This window comes from Balaenoptera acutorostrata, chromosome 9 (genome assembly GCF_949987535.1).
Source record: "Balaenoptera acutorostrata chromosome 9, mBalAcu1.1, whole genome shotgun sequence".
Classification (NCBI taxonomy): domain Eukaryota; kingdom Metazoa; phylum Chordata; class Mammalia; order Artiodactyla; family Balaenopteridae; genus Balaenoptera; species Balaenoptera acutorostrata.
In genome coordinates this window covers 107,498,564-107,512,129 of record NC_080072.1, presented here as the reverse complement: position 1 = coordinate 107,512,129, position 13,566 = coordinate 107,498,564, and positions in this window count along the sequence as shown.

The window sequence follows — 13,566 nt, the reverse complement described above, 5'->3', positions numbered from 1 at the left end:
GGGAAAATAATTGGGACCAATTTTCCCTTTGCTTATTTTCCAAATCTGAAGTTCCAAACTGGGTGGCTTTCCTGGAAGATTTTAACAGGAAAGGTCCAGATTCTTGGCGCACTGGCCGTGCCCACCTGGGGCATTGCCAGTCCCGCTGTCCCACTCCCTGGCCTGACCCCGATGCTGGCCTCTGCCATCAGCCTCTTGGAGACTGGTCAAAGGCCTCACGATTACCCTTCTATCCCAGAAACAGTGCACACTCGGGTGGTCGCTATTTTCTCTCCTCCCAGGCATGAGCTAAGTGTGGAAGAGCTCCCGGCTCAAAAGAAAATGCTTCCAATCTCACTGCTCCTGGAAATGAGTGGCAAGCATTTTCTGCCCATCTCTGAATGGAGGGAACTTCAAGTGCATTAGGCCTTTTCATCTCTGCCAATAATCTCTTGTGACTGACCCTGTTTTACAAGGTACAGACCAGTAAGGTGGTTGGAATGCCACACAGCTACGGGAGGGGCTTTGTGGAGGAGGTTCTAGGTCCTCTGATTTAAGTCCAGGGCTCTTTCAATGACCAGATCTTAGCTGAGGATGGAATCACTCTGCTTCATTGGCTGGCTCTCCTCCCTTTTTGCAGGACTTCCCAGGGCTGTGTTGATAAGATCTCATCCCTCTGCCTCCCCCTGCCCCGACCCCAACTCATGCCTCCCCTCACCCTCCAAAGTTCACCTTTATCCAAAAGTCCTCACTTCCAGCAGAACCATCAGGGCAAATCTAGCGGGGTCTGCGGTGCACTCAGAGGCCCATTCTCCCCTGGCCCCCATTCTGGTCTCAGCCTTCCTGGCTTCACGTTCACATCCATCTCCTGCATCCCTGGCCTGACTTCTTCCGCTCTGTAAAATGCAAAGGCCTCCATAAGGGATGGATGACTTAGCCCCTCATGTCTCTGTGTGATTCTAGTTTACAGCACCTTTTCTGACAAAAATTAGGATTGGGAAGTGGAAGGAGAAGGGGCAGGGACCAAGACCCAGAAGGGATGCAGTGCTGCCCGGCGGGGCAGAGACTGGTCCTGAGTACAGGTTCCGAGACCACTTCAGTGGATTGAACTGTGCTCCGATCCAGGCTGTGTACACTGCTTCAAAACACCCCCGCGCTCCGCACCGACCCACGTCAGCAGAGAAGGGTGGAGACGGAGCTGAATATTAATGATACGCCCCCCCAAGCCCTTTGAAGGCATCGCCGAGGTCTGACAGCTCTGTTTTCTGCCATGCAGCGTGGGCGACCATGAAACACTCCTCGGGGACACAGAGAATCAGACTTGACTCCAGAAAGCACCTCATTCTGCTCTTGGAAGGGTCAGTCGTGGAAACGGAGCTTTCCTTAACAAGGACTTTGGAGAGAAAAAAATCTAGCCCTTTAATTTATAAAAAACAAGTCAAGTCCATCTGCTTTTTTGAAATAAACAGAGATACAGTTAGTTGTTTACAGGCTTCGGTGGGGTTTTTTCATCTTTCATTTGTTTATTAGACGGTTTTGCTCCTCACCTTCGGGAAGAAATGTCACCCTCCCTCTGAATGTGTCATTACTTGGAACGCTGTGCTAAACCTTACCCTCAGTTCAGCTCGAGGAAACCCTTGCAGGAGCTCTCATCAAAGGCGATCTTTAGGACTTCAATCCTGGAGAACCTTCAAGGGGGGGAATGCCTCACCACTTCATCAGTAACCCCAACCCAGAAAGCACACCCTCTGAAGGCCACTGAGGTGTGATCACCTGGGAACCATTTGAGCAACGTCCAGGGTCACTGGGCAAACACACACTGTCAGGCCCGAAGTGGCTGGTGCGTTTTCTCGCCACGCAGGAGGCAAATGGACTCTATCTAACTTCCTACCAACAGCTCACGATCAGTGACCAGGAGCATTACGGATGGGGCATTACGTGTCAAGCAGCATCTGTCCTCGTCCTGGTCTTTCTACCCTTAGTGTTCAGCCAGGGTGGTCCTGATAAGGGCTCTGCTGCCATAGATCGTTCTCTCCTCACAGCCTGCGTGCGGTGGTGACCCCTGAGCTCACGGGGGTGCGGGCTCGGGGGCCGTGGAAGGAGGGGAGTAGCCTCGGATGTTACGGGGCAGCCTCTGCATCATCCTGCTCTCTCTCTGTCCCCACTTTCCTTCCCACTGTTCCTACCTGGGTGACTCTCCTCGTGAGTCCCTTTTCCCGTAGGTGATAAAGTCCCCCACCCCTGCCCTTGCAACATTTCAGGAAGGATGGAGGAGGCTGGGAAGACTCCTCATGGGGGTCATTCTTTGCAGGACACCAGTGAAGATTGTTCCTCAACTTAGCAAGAAGAGGGCCAGCGTCTTTTGATCTCTGCGATGAGCTTGGCTGCCATGTAAGACCTGGCCAGGCCCACGACCCCCACGGCGCCCCTGGCATCTCCAGACCCCAGCAGGTCTGGCTAGGGGACACGGCAGCGCCTGTTGTGGTGGGGAGGGCGGCTGGCAAACCCAAGGGCCTCCTCCCTGAATTTCTTCTGTCGCATCTGTTGGATTCGAGCCTTGGAACAAACCCCACCCGCTTCCCAACAATCCCCAGCATCTAATTGCTCTTTCCTTTTCATTTTATTTAGTAACTGGGTTCAGCCCAGGAAACCCTGGCTTCCAATCTTTGAGTGTTTTGACTCAGGGACTGTAAACTGTCTGATTTCTTGGACAAACACAATCTTGAAGAATTTTTCTCTTTACACAATGGCCGGGCTGTGTGAATGTCATAGCTCCCCATTCAGGCCTCGGTAGGTTTTTTTTTTTCCCCTTCCTACCGACGTCAATCTACTTAAAATAAATATTCCCTTTCGTTTTGGGGGCCCTTTCCTTTGGATTACTCACCTTTATCTCTGGGATTAGAAAGCAGCTGGGAAGCAGAGATAGGAGGGCAGGAGAAAGAGCCCACGCCAAGAAATCCAAGTTACACTGGAGATTTTTAGCAAGTCTGGAGCTCACCTTTGGCTTCGTAGATTATCCTCCTTGACTACATGGGGCCACCGACCTGCGTGCTCTTCCTATTTGGAGAGACTGCTAACTCCCCCTGCCCCTGCTTCCCCTCCCCCATGACCCCCGCACGGCCCCCGAGTCATCTTTCTGAAGCAAATCTGTTTTGCTTCAGAAAGAGCAAAATCCTGTTTCCCCCATTGCCCCCTGCTGGAAAGCTCTGAGGACCTGGATCGAAGCCCCACTGCTCAGGCAAGCTGGGCCCATCACTGTGTGGCCCTGCCGGCCATCTCCGTCCCAGTTCTCGTGGCTTCTCCTCCGTACTCCACCACGCAGTCCACCCAACACCAGCGATCTCACCTTGGTGCTTGGCATGTGTGATCCCTTCTGCCTGAAGTGCCCTTTCCTTTCCTTGTTGGATTCTTCCTTGTCCATAAAGACCCACTTCAGTTTTCACCGTGTGAGGCTGTCCTCCACAGAGAGTGTGTCCACCCCCCTTCAGACACAATTCTTTTTCTTATGCTTTTCTTTCTTTCTTTTCTTTTTCTTTCTTTCATTCTTTCTTTTCTTTTTCTTTCTTTCAAGATGTTTTTTTGATGTGGACCATTTTTTTAAAAAGCCTTTATTGAGTTTGTTACAATATTGCTTCTGCTTTACATTTTAGTTTTTTTGGCGGAGAGGCACCTGGGGTCTTAGCTCCCCGACCTGGGATTGAACCCTCACCCCCTACATCGGAAGGCAAATTCTTAACCACTGGACCGCCAGGGAAGTCCCCAGACACATTTTTGTGACAGCCCTTACAGCCTTACCTGTGGCTACCAATTTTCACCTTCCACAAAGCTGCGGGTTTACTACTGTCCTTATTGTTTCAATGCAGATAGACTGCTAACTGCTCTTAATTCTTCTTTTTCTTTTTCTCTTTCTTTGTCTTCCTCTTGTCTCTTCCCTGTCTTAGTAGCTCATAAAATTATCTTTGAAATCTCTGCTGGGCCTCCTATGGTACCTGGCATTCTACCAAAAGAATGGAAGATTGACGTGCTGATTTTTGCCTCATCAAATATCCTCCATGCCTAGACACTGACCAGATGCCTTATGTTTGCTATCTCACTTAAATATCACACCCACCTGAGGAGTTAGACCTTATTTTCTCGTTTTCACATGAGATCAACTGAGACTTAGTGAGTTTAAATTCCTTTCCAAGGTCACACTATCAGCAAAGGTGTAGGTCATACTCAGGTCTCTCTGAGCCCAAAGCCTGGCCTTTTTTGTGCTGCCCCTGGCCACTGGTACAGCGACTCCAGGGCTGAGGGGACCTGAGCCCCAGGTTGGGTCTCCTGGCAGCTCACGCGAGCCCTTGACCTTTCTGTGCCTCCAATCCAGAGTGAGAGATGGAAATGGATACGCTAGCATGCGGCGCTCAGGATGGCGGCTAAGTGCAAAACGTGTTCATCAGAAAACACCCACGATTGTTCGGCATCAGAAGAAAGTTAGATCAGGAGGACTTTTACCCCCTTCCCGCTCTTACTTCCTACCCCACCCCGAATTTATTGTGCTTTCCTGGTTGAAGAAATTCATCCCTGGGGAAGGTGGGTTGCAGGTAGTCTGGACTGCTGGGTAAAAACCAGGCTTTCGTGTCTTTAGACTGTGATCAGGCAGGAATGGGTCTGCTGGGTTCTGCCGGTGGGTGTTTAGGGACTCTGTGGAGACCAGGTAACGCTGAGTGAAGCGTGGAAACGCTTATGCAAACAGAGCGTTATGGGAGAATGGAAGTCGGTGGGAAAGGGGAGCACGGCAGCCCTCGGTGTGCTGTCGGGCTGGGGTGCGACTGAACCCCAGCAGAGGGCTGCTGGGCGAAGGGTCTGATGGTGCGTGCGTTGTTGGTATGACTCAGCGTGACTCCCACCCGTTTGTTTCCTGTTCTTCACTTCTCTCCTTTCCTCCAGAGCCAGAACCTAATGGAAGCCTGTTCATTAGAGCACCTACTGTATACAAATCCCTAGGAGGTACAGAATTGTAAGACGCAGGCCCCGTTCTTAAGAAGCTTAGACTGAGGAGGGATAAATAATAGATTGCTACAAGGCCTCCCTCCTTTAACCGCTATTGATTGAATGGTTTGCCACGCTTCAGGGATGAGGTGGGGAAAGACCCACACGGCATCATGTCGGGTGGTGGCAGTGGCCGCGCTTCACAAGGAGTGTGGAGACCCAGGGGGCATGTGTGGAGCCTGTGCTGTTCTCCACGGAGCCGTCGGGAAGGCCTCCTGACCCAAAGCCGGGTCCGAGCTGACCCACCAGGGTGGCCCGTGGTCATGGTGACTCCCCTCCGCCGTGGCAGGGGGACCCGTGGTGTGACAGCGAGGTTCTACATGTGGACACATTTGGACGGCAAATTGAAACTGGGTCTTGCCCAGAAAATCTAGTACGGCTGCTGTCCTGCTGACCTGGCAGTGCCCTTTAGTCTCACGGCCCCTGCTCAGGAGTCCCCGCCCTGCCTTAGGTCTTTTCCTGTGATTAGTAAGAGAGCCAGCTCCCAGCGACAAGCGTGTGTCTCTGACTCTGTCACCCTCTTCACCCTCTTTGAGCACCGCTTTCTTTGTTCCCTGCCAGGAAAAGGTGACCAGAGCCAGTCAGCCTGGCTGGGAGCTCAGGGAAGGCCCCAGAGCCGGGCCCTGCCTTGGCCTCCTCCCCTCTGAACAAAGCCCATGGCCGCCTGGCTTTCGAAACTTCTTGTCTGGGGTAACTGTATCTCACCTCATCAGCCCCGCTGATGCTTATGTCAGGAGAAGACCGCTGTGTCAAAGCTGACTGGTGCCCAGATTATGGCTCTGAGCGTCTACCCACCTCTGTTCTTCAAAAACAGGAAGTCACCCCAGGCCAACGCAAGTCAGCCCCAAACCCAGAGGCTTAGATCTCATTCGCGCTCAGAAAGTCGGTGTAAAACTTGGCAAGCTGCGTGTGTGTTTGTCCTCTTCCAGATGCCTAGGTTTCTCCTCCTGCCCTCACGCTCGGCTTCTGAGTCAGACTCGAGCTTCTTGGGTGAGACCTGGAGAAAGAGACAGTGGTGGGAGGCCGAGACCCTCCCAGGGGTTTGAAGACCCTCTGGCTCTGCCCATGGACAGAGGATAAGACCTCAGGTTCCAGAAACCATTTGTGCTTGTGTGTTATTTGTTTGATTCTGCAGCCTCGGAGCCAAAGTGATACATTCATATATTTCACTATCAAGAGTGACAATACTCTAAAAATACCAGTAGTGCTTTTTAGGGGGAATGCTTTTCACTTTGTCCTAAGCTGTTATTTTGGGATAGATCAAGACCCAGACTCGGGGACTCAGGCTGCTGGTGATCAGGGCAGGAAGGAAGGAACAGGCCCGGGAGTCATCCCTGAAGCACGTCCACTGTGTTCACGTCAAGACAAGAACATTCTGGGACTTCCCTGGCAGTCCAGTGGTTAAGACCTCGCCTTCTGCTGCAGGGGTCGTGGGTTCGATCCCTAAGATCCCACATGCCTCGGGGTCAAAAAACCAAAACATAAAACAGAAGCAATATTGCAACAAATCCAATAAAGACTTTAAAAACGGTCCACATCAAAAAAATTCTTAAAAAATAAAAAAAGACAAGAACATTCTGCATAAGACACGCGGGCTGGGCCTGGGTTAGCTTCCCTGGGTCAGATGACGAGACACAGCCCCTACATCTAACTAGCATGGCTTTCTCCCTCCTTGTCTGCCACAGGTCCACATGCCTTACGCTTTCCTCTTCTTTTAATCTCTCTCCGTTCTGATCTCTCTCCCTCTTCTAAATCAGAATTCCTTTCTGTGGAAATAAGCCACCTAGAGGTCTGAGAGATGGAATAAATAACGAATAAGTGAGTTCCCTTGCTCAGTCGTTGAGGAGATATGGCTGCCACCTCCCATACACTTGATTACCAGCTGCAGAGGAATGTCATATCATGGAAAGGACTCCAAAGATGAAATTGGCCACTGGGGAGGGAAGGGAGGATTTTAAACCAAGACCCAAGAAATAAATCCAAGAAAGGGCTGCTGTGGCGGGATTCATGGCTGGGTAATGTGTGAGGACTGCTCTCCGTCCCTGGGGTCTTCTCAGAGGTATCCCGGGGAGCAGACTTTCTTCCCCCAGCTCTCTGCTGCTCCCTCATCTGCCCCAGGGCCACCCCCGGGGTTCCCCGTGAGCCATCTTGGAAACAAGCATGTGGCGAAGATTCCAGACTCCTCCAGGCTCTGATGGGCTTTGTGGCCAGGAGGAGGGTGACCGGGTGGGAGAAAAGTTGAGAAAGTTAACAGTGTTGTCTGGGGACACTTTCGAAGTCACGTTTTAAGAGGCAGATCACATCTGATGCAACACGAACCCACCACCAAGCAGCGAGATGCATAGGTTCTCAGGCTCTGAGACCCTATGGGAAATTGCCTATAGGCCCGACAGCCTGGGAAACTGGCCTGGAGGTTTTATAGAGTGACTAATATCCTACAGGGATCCGCTGGGTCCTAGGACTTGCATCAGGGTCAGCACATCAGCCCCTCTTAGAGCAACACCCCTGGGACCGTCCATGTCCATCTGGAAGAAACTAGTCACAGAGTGGATTCAGGACTTATTTCTCTTTCCCACCTCTCACCCAGCTGTGTGTTTACACATGATTTTATATTTTCTGTTGGGAAATCCCAAAGCATCTAAAAGGCAAGCAGAGATTCTCAAGCTGCAGGCAAAGGTGTGTATGTGTAGGGTTGAAGGGAAGGGAGTGATGATGAAGAAAAGGAGAGAGAGACAGAGAGACAGAAAGAGAATGTAGAAGGAAATGAAATGGCCAGGGAGAAGCTGGGTCTCCAAGGTTTAATACTGTGATATTATAGTTAATAATCCTGTCACATGTGACACTACATGGTACCATTATGGGTGTTTGGGTTGTAGGATCAGGTGAAACAGTGTCACAGAAACACAATTTCTTTCTCCCCCATTTGGGGATATTGGCCAGCAGGGGATGTGATGTGTTTAGATGTTTATAACTGGTTGTCCCTGACCTGGGGGCTTGTCCCCGCTCCCAGCCAAACACGGCATCTGCTCCGTTATTGTCCAGAGGGTGAAGGGTCTCCAAACCCCTAATCACCGTGAGCTCCTGACACCCTAACTTCATGTTGCCGGCATGAGTCCCTGGCAAGGGGATACATTTGCGACTTGGTTGTGATTCTCCTGCATCAGGACAGGTAAAGCTTGGGGCTGGAAGAGGTCCAGGGAGGCAGAGGGGGACATGGAAATGCCTGGGATTTGGATGACACAACAGTGATTCTAAATCCTGACTTGCTGGCTCTGTTAACCTTTTGAGATTCAGTTTCTCCCTATGGATAATGTCAGAGCGTCTCTGAGGATCTCCTATGTTGCATTGCATAGGGAAATTGATCAGTAATAGCTAGAAAAAAAAAAAATAGCTAGAAGCCCTTCTTACAATCTAGTATAATTGTCTCGTTCACCCAGGTGAAGCTAGAACCCAGACTGGCAATTCCCACTGAAGGGGGATTCTGTAAATTCTTGTTGAGTCGAATTGACAAGCTATTGTCTCTGGACTCCAATTCAGGGCTCTTTAGAGTCAATTTCACCTTGTTCCTTTTCTGAACAGGCATCTTCTCTGCTTTCAATGCCACAGGCAGCAGCGGCTCCCAGAAGGTCCCTTGCCCTGAAACTGGCTCTCGGAGGATGCGACGTGGACCTCGTGAGTTTAGCTCAGGTTGCTTCTCTGGCACCAGCAGAAGCAGCTGCTTCGCTAAGAGGCTGAGCTGGGGGCTCCATCCAGAAGAGGAACTGGCAGATAAGCTCTCAACCCTGCCGGTCTGGCTAGAGGTTGATAAGCGATCTTCAGAGAAGTGGAGGGAGCCGTCTGTCCCTGCTTCCTTGCAAAACCATGACTCAGGAATATGGTTCACATCCTCAGGATGGCAGAGGGGCTAAAAATAAACCATGACCAAAAAGACCCCGGCGACGGCCGGTGGGGGGGGGTAGTTGGTGACGGGAGAGGGAGGGGTGCCAGTGGAGCTGGGGGGAGGCCAGAAAGAGGAGAAGGGGGAGGAGGGGAAGGTTGGGCAGGGGACCACACAAGGAGAGGGAGAAGAGTCAGAGCCTTGAATCAGAGGGGGGAGGGGGGAGAAGGAAAGTCCTGGAGGGAAGATGTGTTTGTCTACTGCAGGGACACAGGCTGGACGCTTGGCTGATGGTCACCTCTGCTCCCTTTGTCCCTAAATAGGAACGTGCGCCTCTCAGCACTATCTCCCTCGGTGATGTCCTGAATGTCTCTAGTTACCACTTCCATGCTGGGGACGCTGGAGCTTCATCTCTGACTCTAATCCCACCCGAGTCTGGTCAGTATCTTCAGCTGCCTCCTTTAATCTATTTTATGTATTAGTTTCCTCCTAAGATTTTTGCGGCGACTAAAAAAAAAAAAAAAAAAAGGTTGGCAATCATTGACTTTTGGGTTGAAACTGTCTTTGCTGAAATTTAAAATGTCCCCAATTAAAGTGCCCCTCTCCCATCTGTCCCCCAGCCCCCTTTCTCCCTTCCTGTGGTGCTGCAACCATCTTCCTAGTCATTCAGACTCTGGATCTAGGAGTACCAGCAGGGGCAGGATTCCCGCCTGCTGCCTTGGAGATGTTTCTGGGATTCGGCACTTTCTTGCTCACCTGCTGTGACCCCCTTGGTCCCGGACGGTTAGGGCCTAGATGGCCGTGACATCTAACTAGCTTCTCTCTCCTCCTCTGCTCTGCGCATGTCACCCTCTGCTGAAACTTCCGGTGCCCACCTTTCAAAACCCTCAGTGCTCGTGTGGTTCCCTCATGGGAATCCTCTGACCAGAAGTCAAAGGGCTCTCCTGGCCGGGCGCCCCACTGGTTTGACGCATCACTCTGTCCGGTCAGGCGTCCCTCCCCCATCAGCGTACAGACCTCCTTCAGTCCCCACCCCCCCAGGAACACTCCCCACTCTTTTGAACTCGCCCAGTCTCGCCCATCTTTTGCTTTTCAAGTCTAACCTTCTCTACTTCCTTCTCCAAGACCCCCCCTCCAATTATTTTAGCCTAAGGATTTTTCGGAATCCTTGCAATCTCTCCAGTCTGCAATGCATAGCTTAGTATTTGTTTATACACAGCTTATCCCGATGACTGGCGCAGCCCCTGATGCCACACGTGCTGCTCCCGGCCCCTAGCTGGGAGGCCCTGGGGCCTCTGGCTCCTTGGACCTGACTCCTCTTTCCCGCCCCACCTCTCCTGAGGCACAGCGGGCCTCTTAGGCTGGCCGCTTTGTTCCTGAGCCACAGTCTCAGGAGAGTTCAGGCCTCAGCTTGACGTATCTGCACATCTCTTGCTTTGGATTAGTTTCAACATCCTTGACCTTGATGCTACCAGCAGGAGTGTCTTCATGTCCCCGTCCCCAGCCTTTCTATTTCTCGTCCTCGGTGGAGTCTTCTGGCATGTTCTTATTTGCTGCTCTGGAGTCACCCCGGCCTCTTCGTCTCTCGGACAGGCCAGGCTGCCTCCAAACAGGGCCTTGCCACTCCTCCTCCCTTCCTGCCTTCTTTGGCTGGGTCACTCCTACCCACCCTCCACTTCCCAGGGGGCCACTAGGAGTCACTTCCTGGGGGGCAGTTTCCCTGACTGGGTCAGATCCCCCTGACAGATGCTCTCAGAACGTCCTATGCTTTCCTCCACAGCACTTAGCACACATGCAATCATGTGCTGAGTTCCTTGTTTACACACTTTCCCCCAGTGGCCGTATGCACCATTTGGATGGGGTCCTAGCTGGTATTATTTTCTGCTTTGTCCCTAGCATGGAGAATACACAGTGTCTGGCTCAGAGCAGAAGCTCTTTGTTGAAAAACTACAGAAGATGTGTTTTGGATTGGACTTCGGAATTAGGGTCTGGTTGGTCCAGGACCCAAGGATTCTGCCTTCCAAACACACTGTGAGTTGTTTGCCTTTTGCTTTGTGTTGAGCCAAGAGTCAGCTTGGAGAGGCCATCCTTGCCCTCCTACATTTTCTCTCATTCCTTGCAACAAAAGTCCGGGTCTGGCTCAAATTCTCCATTCTTCTCATATGCATGGCAAAGTTTCCCCTCCTCCATCTCCCCACCGCCCCCAACTCTGGCACAGATTGGAGGCTGGCAGATGAACGGACACAAAAGACAATGAATTCTTCTGCCAATCCTGCCCGACGAATCTCTGGGCTAGTTTCCTCTCTGTCTCCTGTTCTGCGGGAAGCTCCTCACAGTAAGTTCGGGGAGAGACAGAGCTGGAAATCAGGAAAGGGAGAGAAGCAGTCACCCCAACAGGAGCCCAGCCCTGGGAAACGTAGCTCGGAGCCCAGGGCACAGGGGTGGTGTCCGAGACATATCTGCAGAGGATCCGTCACGTTGGGCAAAAAAACTCCATTTTGCATCCATCCATCCATCCTTCCAACCAGTGTTTACTGAGTACCCACCACCCCTCCTGTTCTCACCAAGCTCACAGTCTATCGGGGGACTCAGAACCCCGAAGAGGTCACCAAGCCACGGATTACAGGTGGCTCTTAGGGCCAGGAAGGAGCAACAAGGTTTGGGATAGGGAACTGTGTGGTCCCTGCTCTGGATCTGAAGGTCAGGATAGGTTAAGTTTAAGGTGATCGGGTTCATCTTGCCTCCCCACCTCCACCCCACCAATTGTTCTATCCTTCAATGACTTTTCTTTCTTTGCTCATCTCTGATCCACTCTCATATATTCACATCGCGATTTTCTGTTTTCCAAGTTCTCTCTCTGCTGGTGTTTGGTCTTTGTCTTTGGTTCCTATTTATCAAGAAGTTTGAAAACCTAGAAGCTTTCCTTTTCTTTTTCACTTGACTTATTCCAATGAAGTGCCTGGAGTTCCAGGTTCTGGGATATCCCCCTAAATCACTAGGTCTCACAAACTTGGAAGGTTGGAAGATAACTTCGAAGTAAGCATGCCCAGTCTTTTGATCTTCATTTTCTCTCTCTCTCCTCCTCCTCCTCCTGTTTCTCATTTTCCATCACTCCGTTTCTTTCTCTTCTCTGGCTCTTTCCTCACCTCCTGGTGTTTCTGTCCCATCTGTCTTGCAGGATGACAAGTGGTTACAAGATAGGAAGGAGAGCCTCCCTCCTAGGGCAGCTCATTTTTTCCAGGCACGTGGACAGATCTCATTTCAATTACCACCTTTTTGATATGGGTCAAGCTGATATGCCACAGTTCGGTGCCTGTCACGTCATCATTCCTGGCTTTTGTCCTATCGTCTTTGTTCTATCGTGGGAGAAGGAACTAAGCAATTTACTTTTTTTTTTTTCTGCAGAAGGGAGGATGCAGAGATGGGAGGACCCAGAAACATATGGACTATGCTTTTTGGTAAGTGGTACCAAGCTTTGTTAAATCCTCTCTCCCTTTCTTTCTTGATGCAGAATACTTGAGGAGTAGGAATATTGCATGTAATGTGTGAATGGTCCTTCTCCCCTGCTTATCAGGGAATCTAGGCTCAGTGGTCAGCTAAGTTAGCAAGCCTGGGGGTACTGTGGAAATAGCATGGGCTGGAGGTGAACCACAGTGTGGCCATTTATTAGCTGTGCAACCTTGGGAAAGTTACTTACACCTTCTGAGCCTCATTTTCTCATTTGTCAAATGAAGACAGACTAGTACTGACTTCTGAGGCTGTGTGTGAGGATGGAACCTATGAAGGTATCTAAAGCACCTGGCTGGGTGCTGAATGCACACTCCTCATTCCAATTAGTAATCACGTCCTGAACCCCTCACATTTGATTCTGCAAACTGTACAGAGCCTGGGCCATGCCTTTGAGGGTGCAGTGAAGAAGGAGCCAGGAGTGTGGAGATCAGGTTATAGACATGGTCCTTTCTCCTGCCCAGGGGGCTGGCTCTGAGCTGGGGGTGCTCAGCCGGGCCCCTCTCCCCAGGAGCTGTCATACCTCAGGAACCGGCCACTGCGCCAGCATCTGGATCTTCTTAGATCTCGGTCTGGACTCCTTCTGCTTGTCTTGTAGAATCAGTCATCAGCAGCGAGCAGAGGGGGCTTTGACTTTCTTCTCTGTGGCCCAGCCTGCCGCCTTCCTATCCATAAGCAGCCTGGAGAGGGGCAGCAGGAAGGTCGCTCCTGGGGCTGCAGGTGATGCCGCCCTGTGCGCTCCCCCCATGCCTCTCTGACCGCAGATGCTTCTGTCTTGATGCTAAAGCAGGGCTGCTTTTAGTATCCCCTGCCCTTAGCTGAGAGGTGCGTAGGCATCGGATGGAAATTTAGAAATTGTTCAGGAAGAGGGAATGCGGAGGTCTGTCTTTAGTTTCTGCTTTGCATCCCATTCCTATCAAGATGCTCCTGCCAGCGGCCCCCTTCCCTCAGGCTTCGTTCCACTCTCTGCGACCCTTCTCTTTACATTCATGAACTCATGAGTCCACAGACGAAGGCTGGTTGCAGCTTTGGGACGGACCTTCCATTGGCGGTGCCCCTTGCCCGGGCTGGTGCTTCTGTGCCTGGGCGGCGTCTATGCTGGAGTGCCAGGTGGGGGCGGAGAGGGTACCACCAAGAATGGGGAGCTGTTTGCGGGGGAGGTTTTGGACACC